The following is a 9,659-nucleotide window of genomic DNA, read 5'->3' on the forward strand; positions in this document are numbered from 1 at the left end:
AACTTGTCTTCGTGGGAAACATTAGGGTTGGCATAGTGGGTCCTTGTCATTCACATCATATTTCTATAAAACAAAGGTCAAAAAGACAGAATAAACTGAAAGAAAGTTAATGTCTTGTACTCTGCATTGCAGGATCAAAGCCTTGGACAACTGTTCACTGGATTTCATGCAAGATTTAGCAAATAAAGGTCAGCACAAAAGTCAACATCAATGTACCCTATGAAACGTAATAATATCAGTTGACTGTTGACGTGGACTTCTCTTGCAGAACTGCCGCAATGTGATCACACCTTTCATTTTTTAGGAAACGCAGGTTATCTGAAATATGTAATGTTTTTTTTTAAGGTCACTGATAAAATGTATGGTGCAAGAATGCAGAAGGAGCTGAACAATAATTATGGCAACACAAACATTTTCAACAAATAGCATTTAAAAATCTGAACTGTACCTTTAGATAGGATTATCTAGTATAAAAAATGGGAGACCATACAGTGCGTCTACAATTGCATCCTAAGACTAAGGACAGTAGTCTTATACTTAGTGTTTAATACATTACTGTTGTAGTCAAATTAACAGCTTTGACTGTGTTCAATTGCCCTGTATTGTCTTAGCAAATCTGGTTTCCAAAGAGAGTCTCATGTCCCAGCTAAAGTGGCTATAGAATCACTCACTGTAACAGTGATCTAGTTTCAATGTGATCAATGTTAAAAAACACTCTTCAGATGCAAAATATAATTTTCTGGTTCATAACAGCATTAATTCCCTTTACAGTGTGCATTACCTGCTTGATAATTTCCGGGTCTTTGTGGCAGGGGTGAGGGTTTTGTTTGATTTGCACATAAAAATGTTTAATTTTGGATATGGCAGGGCTGGGAAGTTAAACTTCCCTCCCTGTCTAATTGAAAGGAATGTGCAGCAGGTGGCCAGGTGGCAATTGAAGAATTGATGATCAATTAACCCTCGTCACCTGGCATAAAAGGGTTTGAAAAGCCAGCCCTTGGTTCTTCTTTATTCCGCTTTGTCCTTTGTTGGTTGGACAAGGCTGGAGGTGAAGGAGGAGAACCCTCATGACTGTGTAATAAACCAGGGTGAGCTAAGGATTATCTCTGCATGTGTAACAGGGATAATTCTTAGAACTAGTGATAGGAAAAGTGAATATTTGTGAATCACTGATTCCTTTGAACCATTGGTTTGCCAAAAGGTTTGCTGATCCAAATCACGTGAAGCGGTAGATCTGCACCACCCATTATCTTTAAAGTCAAGCCATTATTTAAATGTAACAGAACTATCAATAATAAAGTGGCATTATGTACAACTACACTATTAGTTTACAGAGAAGGCAATGACCCTTAATACATTTGATCCACATTATTAAGCAATTATTAATGTTCTCAGTTATACTGAGAATGTATGATTTAAATAATCACAATATAGTTTTTCTGTTTGTAGGCATGTTAGTGCAATCATATCATCATAATAAATTGAGAAATGCAGAATTCATGTATTCCCTATATGGTATTTATATATATATATTAGTGATGGGAATGATGGGTTCAACCCTTCATGAACCAAATGAGTTAAACAGTGTCACGAAGCAAAGGTTCATTTGGTTCCTTTGACATTTAATAAAACGTAATTATTTTACTGGCCCTGTCCAATTTCTACCAGTGTCCACAGTGCACTGTTTCAGGCAGTCCGAAAAGAACAATTTTTACAATGATTTTTATATATAAAATTATAGCCTGAAATGATGTCATACATTTCAATGCAGACTGCTATAGCAGTAATTCAATCAAAACTATGAAAAGCTGCTGCACACTTGCTAAAGAAACTATTTACTACCATAATAGAGGTTTTATGCTGGGGCTACATATGGCAATGCGTAGTACTAATTGAAACACTAAATGCTAGATCCCACATGACAATGCTAATTGGTTGAAACAGTTGATTCATGACATTATTGCACAGGCAGTGCAGGTCCACCATACATAAACTGATGTTAGCAAGAGAACATTTCTGAGTGCGACTGCACTGCCGCCTCACCCTTCTTCCAGCACCCCAACTTGGGCATAATAAAGAAAACACCAATAAAATGGTTGTGCCACTGGGTCATGTTAACATGTGAAATGTACCTGCCCTTGACCGAATCAACACACATTTGGTGGGTGTATTGAGTGCTAATTTCGAACCCTGTTTAATTAGAGTTGCTGCCTGGCTGTTTTTTAACCTTCCAGTTTTTGTACTGCCTTTTCGGTTACAATTGGAAAGAGTGAATGTGCAGTGCTTTTTAATTTTTTTTTTACTTGAGACAATTAAGTACAGTGATCATACCTGGGTCCATATAGTTATGTATTTTTTTGCTTACAGCAGTTTACCTACCCAATTTAAAAGAGTAAGTAGCGGGATTCCGAAAAATATAACGTTGCATGTCCCCACATGTTGGTACAACTGTTTAAATGATGTACCTGTCATTTTCCTTTTCACTGTTAACATTCTGACAACTTTTTACACTTATAACTTTAAAGTCAGTTTCAAAACCCTTTTCAAAATATGTGCTCTAGTGCACAGGTAGTGTAAGGATTATTGCCCATATTGCCGAACAGGTAACACAGCAATAACAATCCATGATGTGGTACAGAACAGAACAGCCAGAGCACTTGGTGTGTGTATTTTTTTTTTTTTTACTCACCCTTCCTGTAGTAATTTAGAGGACAGATCTCAAACCCCAGTGCACTAGAGCAGACATTTTAAATTGAGCTTTTAAACAGACTTTAGTTATAAGTTTAAAAAGTTGTCCGGATGTTAACAATGAAAAGAAAAATGACAGATAAGCTATTTAAGCCGTTATAGAACCACATGGGGAACGTGTAATGCTATATTTTTCAGATTTTTTTCCATAAAGGACTTACAGTATAGCTCACACTAATTTAAGGGATCCATTTATAAAACAATATGTATTATTAATGGTGTTAAAGACTATTAACAAGTCCAGTGTTGAACATTTCTGTGATTTTGACCATCGTAGCACATCTGTTGCTTCTCCCAATACCTTTCACAAGTCTGTGGGCTCGATCAACTATCACATGTTTGCTACTGAAGTTGTGGTTTTCTGCAAATGTTGCTATTTGAGGAACACCCTGTGAGGCAGTCTTGATGGACATGGTGGTCAATGCAGCCACCCCATATGCATTGAAGCTCAGTCCAATTCTTAATTATTTTACCAAGATGAAAAATCCAGCAGTGTGCTCCTCATTGGACAAGTTCTCTGCATACAATGCATTCCAGTTGTGAAGAGTTTGAAAGGCAGAAGCTTAGTGACTGTGGTTGCTCTTGAATTGAGAGGTCATAGGTGAAAAACTATCTGATCACTGTTCGTGTTCTATCTCACTGACTTCAGGTTTTTGAAAATAGCATGGATGCTTGCAAGGGATGGTTTTACATACAAAAATGTTCCAGTTAAGTTCTTCAGGCCTGGAGTAATCATTAAACCAAGTAATCATTAAACCAACATAACGCTGTGGCATCTCATGAAGCAGATCTCATTAAAAACCCTCCTTGTTCAGCGTTGTTTCATCCCAAACACACCCCTGTATAAGTACAGTTAAACATTTTGAACTGTAATTGTTAATAAAGGTCAGGAGGGCTGCAGTTTCCCGCAGTACAACACTTACTTCAACTCACACCTAATTTACTCTAGGTTTTTATTTTTTAATAGGTATTTTTCTCATATTTACATTTTCTTAAAAGGAAAGTACTTTTGAATGATAAGGCCAGTATTCATAAACTATCCTGGACTAACTTACTGTCCTGTCATACTTACAATTAATAACTTTCCTAAACAAATTGTTTCTCTATACTACTTCAAATCTGCTTGCATTTACCAGTGTATGTGCTTTCAGCCTCTTATCCTCTCGTCTTTTACCATTTTGTCAGCATGAAGCATTCATTTTGTCTCTCTTCTGTTCCAGACAGCTTTAGCACACAGAGATCAGTATGCAGCAAGTCATCTGCTAGTTACCATGGTAATGCAAATGTTAGCTCTTGACTACCACATTACACATATACAATACAGGGTCTTATATTAAAAGCATTGAAATGTTTGACCATTTTTATAGAATGTTTTTGTTTTCAAAATATGTAGTCAATAACAGTCTCACAAACAAAAAACTCAGTCTTCAGTCAAGCTTTGCTATGTTAAAATTAATAATATATATATATATTATATATATATATATATATATATATATATATATATATATATATATATATATATATATATATATATATATATATATATATATATATATATATATATATATATATATATATATCTATATCTCTCTCTCTCTCTCTCTCTCTCTCTCTCTCTCTCTCTCTCTCTCTCTCTCTATATATATATATATATATATATATATATATATATATATATATATATATATATATATATCATTTTAGTAAAATACACAACCCAGTAATATGTGGGAAGTAGCTGTTCTAATACCTGTGAGGAACAGTTTATTTTTAGCCAGAGGTATTTAAAAGTGGCTATTCTCTCATCTGCAGTATTACTGTAAGTTTATTATTTTGGAGTAAGTTTCTGACTGAACATAGTTGGTGTGGCAGGGTGAAGGATAGTAAAAGGTGTGAAATCACACCTCCCAACAGGTGGGCATTAGAGGGAGTAACTCGCGCGACTATACCAAGATGGTACATGCATTAAGGCAGTGTTTCTCAATCTGTGGTCCGCCGAAAGGTTACATAATTACGGAACAGATGCAGCAGCATAGTTTATAAATCCCACTGCAAACAATAATAACAGATGCAGGAAGACAATGCATACATGGAGAATATCTCCAAGTAAAAAAAGTCTAAACTCTCCGTCCATATATAGTTTTGGTGTCTAAAATGTATTTGTTATTAGGGAGTTTTCATGTATTGTGCAGATTGTAAAGTAATACACAACAGGACGTGCTTTGTGTTGCATTAACACACGCCTGTAGTTGTGCTGGATGCGCAAAGCAGTATTTTATTGTAAACATTAAACTGGAGGTTTTCAAAGTTTCCATTTACAGGGCATGAAGTTAAGGTCATGAAGGGCAAGGCAATGTTGCCTTCGTTGTGCGTGAAAGTTTAGGGGCAAAATATAAATCCAACCCAAGGGATCCATAGGCGATTTCATACTCATTACATGAACAAATAAATACAAAGAGCCTATTATGCATACTTGCCAACGTTTGGAAACTGTTCAGCGGGACGCTCATCCCTGGGGGGGGGGGGGGGGTTCATACGCATCATACACATGGGAGGAGTCATATGCAAAAAACACATTCTCATATAATAGATGTATCCCCCCACAACTCAACACGGCAATACCATCATGACAGTAAAAGTAGACATAACGAAGCGTTCTGTAACTTTGATGTGCAGAACTATCCCGACCATATAGGGACTGTTCGCATGTATGTATTATGTTGATGAAATGTTAATTCAAACACACATCAGTGTCTTCTAAGTGATTCACACACTAATTGTTACAAAAATAAAAAAAGGTCATTTTTCCATTTAAAAATGATAGTGAAAAAATATCCAATTTAAAAACAAACTTTCTAACAAAAAAATACAAAGGATAACTTTGGTAAAAAAAAAAAAATATTCAGTATTTTTTACTAAACTCGGTCAGCCTGTTAACAAGAACTAAATATAGCACATGGCTGTGTCCTGTAATTAAAGAGGTTTTTTTTGTTTTGTTTTGTTGTTTTTTTAAAACCCTCTATGGCATGTGTTTCATAATTTAGGCTATGCAAGTTCAATTGGATTTCATATAGTAGACTGCAACCGTGAGTAGATAAAGGCTCAAGCTGTTTTATTTACAATTATTAAAATTTTCACAACATAAATCATAAGATGAGGGACAGGGAACTGGGAGTTGAAAATTAAAATAAATGTCTATCTCTCCCAACACACACCCCTCTCTGTCACTCTTGCTTTTTCCAATCTCCCGGTCTTTTTCCTGCACTTCCTTACATGCCCTTGCTCCCCCCCTCTGTCTTTCGCGCCAAACCTGCAGCCCAATTCTCCTTCAAACACACACACACACACACACACACACACACACACACACACACACACACACACACACACACACACACACACACACACACACACACACACTCTCTCAACCCCTGCTCACATACATACCCAATGCAATCCCTTGCACTCACTCTACACTAGTGTTGAGGTCAATTCCTTTTTTTTCAATTAAATTCCAATTCCACCTCCACCTCAATTCAATCTGGTCAATTCCAATTCCACCCATAAATATTTTATTCCAATTCTATTGCCTTCAATTCCAATTATAGTTCCTTCACTTTCAATTCCAATCCATGAAATAATACAAATTGTGTAGATCTATACAATAACTCGCATTCATATGCTATATAACATAGACATAAATATGATTTACAGTAGTACTATGATATACATTTATCATAATGTACATGTGTATATCCTTCAGACCTGGGACAATGAGTTGTAAATATGGTTTGTGAAAAGTAACTAATGTTTAGAAAATAATTAAATACAAATTGTAGAAAGTATTATTTAAAAATAATTAAGTACCTTTTGCAGAAATAAATTATTATTTGAAAATATTTCAGTTCAGATTGCAGAAGCTATTCAACTATTTAAACGGTTTGTGGAAAGCAATTATTTAAAAATATTGAAATATGAGTAAAGTAGTTTAAATAAATTGAAATGCTTTGAACTCTTAAGACCTGGGTCTCGTATCATGAGTACGGTGTCCATTTTAGGACATCCTCAGACCTCACCCCTCCTCGAGTCAAACCTCTCCTCAAGTCAGTCGTCACCCCTCCTCGAGTCAATTGACAGACATCAGACTTCACCCCTTCTCGAGTCAGGATTTATTTATTTTTTTTACGGAGAATGAAGGGATGGACAGTCGCTTGAATCAGCCAATCAAACAAGAGCAAAAAACTTTTGATGCTTCCATTGGATGACACAGAGTAGCTGCTGATTGGTGCATGCATTTTTACCTTTTTATTTAGCATTTAATATGTATACTGTAAGTATTTAAAAAAAAAAAAAAAAAACTTTAAAAGTTATGATGTGCAATTTCATTATTTGAATTTGTTTGGATTTAAATTGTAAGACAAATCTCAGCATACAGCATCAGAGAACTTTTTTTTTTAAATCCACCTGTCGTATTTTTATGGGAATTCAAGTGGTATTCAAGTGGAATTCGACTGGTAATATAATCAACTTGTTTGGCCGTCGTTATATGGAAACACTATCTCTATTGTATGTTCTGCTCCCAACATCATATTCACCTTGTACGAGGTCGGATTGGTATATAGAAATTACGCCCTGTCCTTGTTAACCTTTTAATCAATAACCAGTTATACCTGCTGTGGTGTTCATTCTCGGGAGACCTGGGACAAACCAACAATTAGTTGATAAATCAGTCTTATTAATGTTGAGACTAAATGTTGATTTATATAAGAATGACACTTCCTGTACAATTATCCTTTAAAAACTGCTCTGCTTCAATTTGGTAGTACACATCATTATCTATGAAGCTAACAATGCTGTCGGTAAGATTCACTTGTGTTAATTACACGCAGATGTGTTCTCTTGAAACTAAGCCAGGCTTCACCAGCAGTACAGTACAGCAGACACTAAAACTTCTCACCATCTAAATGTTTTAGTTTTTTGTGATGAATATAGACTATACATTAAATACCAATTCATCACAATTAGTATTGATATGAAAATGGGTGCAATGCATCAAAGTCTTTTGCATCAAAGTAATTCAGTGCAACTGATTTGTACAAACCTGGGTAGAACTGAATGGAATTGAAATGGTATTGATGAATTACACTCATTTCAACATGTCAATTCCAATTCTGTAACACTTATATTTTTTCAATTCCAATTCCATAATTGGAATTGGAATTGACCCTTGAATTCCAATTCAATTCGGAATTGACCCCAACTCTACTCTACACTATCCAGATTCTCTTCCCTCCCCCCATTTTACAATTCCTGGTGACTGATTTTTTCAGATTGTCTAGTGATGTCACACAGATGTTGGCTGCTATTGGTCAAAATCAGATGCACCAGTGAAGTGGCCGTTCAGAAATTGCAGTGGGAGAAATCTTGGCGTGCTGCTTCCGGACGCGAAGCCCCTGTGTGGCAGGTCTCATTGAAAGCCATTATATCAAAAAGTGACACAAAGCGAAGTGCTGGTGTGTGCCAGACGTAACAAGCTGCAAGAGGTAAGCGTCCTATCAAGAACATCCTCTCTGGTATATCCAAAATGGTACAGTTGCATGCACACACCCCTACAATGACACAATGGGGTAGGCGTGACACTGAGAGAAGGAAATAAAATAAACAGCACCGTTTTACTTCAGACCAACTAGAGAAAAGTGTAACAAATGTGGTAAGTTTAATCCAGTCCCATGTGTTGAATAATACATATGAGTATTAATACAATAGTTTTGAACGACCCAATGTTATGACAATTGCATATAAATGTTATTTTTATTCATGCGCGGCATATAGAACATCTGCACAACCGAAAATATAAATGAGTAACAAAAAATGAACATAAATGTGCTTTATAAAAATGCACGGTGGGTTGCACCCAATATAAGACACTCTTGTGTGTGTGTTATTTCCATCCTGTACCCCTCCATATCACAGTGAGTCAGCGATGAACCAGAGTAATGCAACCTGTAGTGCACAAACTTCCAGCAAGGGTTATAACAGGAAAAAAAATAAATACATTGACTTACAAGGACGTAATGTGTTGTCTTGGAACACAATAGCACAATGAGACACTGGTACAGTGCCAACAGGTTTCATAGCCTGCATTGCATCTGTCAAAGCGGCATTCTCTCGCAATGTTAAAAGCAGTTTGAAATTTTAAGGAAAAGTAGTTCACACTTGCTATGTTTCAAATATTAACTACTGTTTCTTCAAGGTTATACTTTCAGTTGGAACAGAAGTAACAACTTTGATATTTAAAGGTTTTACATGTATAAAACAGTGATAGCAAAGCATTTTAAATCAAATCAACATTTCGTAGTGTGGCTCATTAGGCCTCAAGTGCATCATTTGCAATCTTGCACTTGAGCCCACACTGATCCCACCCCAACATTAAACATGTTAGACAAGCAGGAATATAATTTGGAACAGAGATAACAAACTGACAGCTTGTTTTCATTATCTTTTTGTTTCCCCCGACCCAGAATTGAACACAATATTCTAGGTGTGGTCTCTCCAGTCCTTTTGTTTTGTATTCTATGCCTTTGACTAACACAGAAGCATTAAGTTTACCTTTATTATTTCACCTCCAATTTTCTCCTGAATTTAGAATGTCTCATTATGATCCTTCACTGCAGCAATTCCCCATAACAGCTCAGAAGAATGAAGGCCAGCCAAGCAAGTTTCAGCTTGAGTTCACCAGGTGCTGGCCAGTATGGGTTGCTGTAGCACAATATGGGAGAAACAGTCCTTGCTGGTTTGGCATCCCTCATTGTAAGACCATTGACTTCGCACAGACAAAACAAGATTTAAGCCATGCTTCTAAGAAGAAGAAAGTCTGATGTAATATCATTCAAACAACAGTGAGGCAG

This window comes from Polyodon spathula, chromosome 6 (genome assembly GCF_017654505.1).
Source record: "Polyodon spathula isolate WHYD16114869_AA chromosome 6, ASM1765450v1, whole genome shotgun sequence".
NCBI lineage: Eukaryota > Metazoa > Chordata > Actinopteri > Acipenseriformes > Polyodontidae > Polyodon > Polyodon spathula.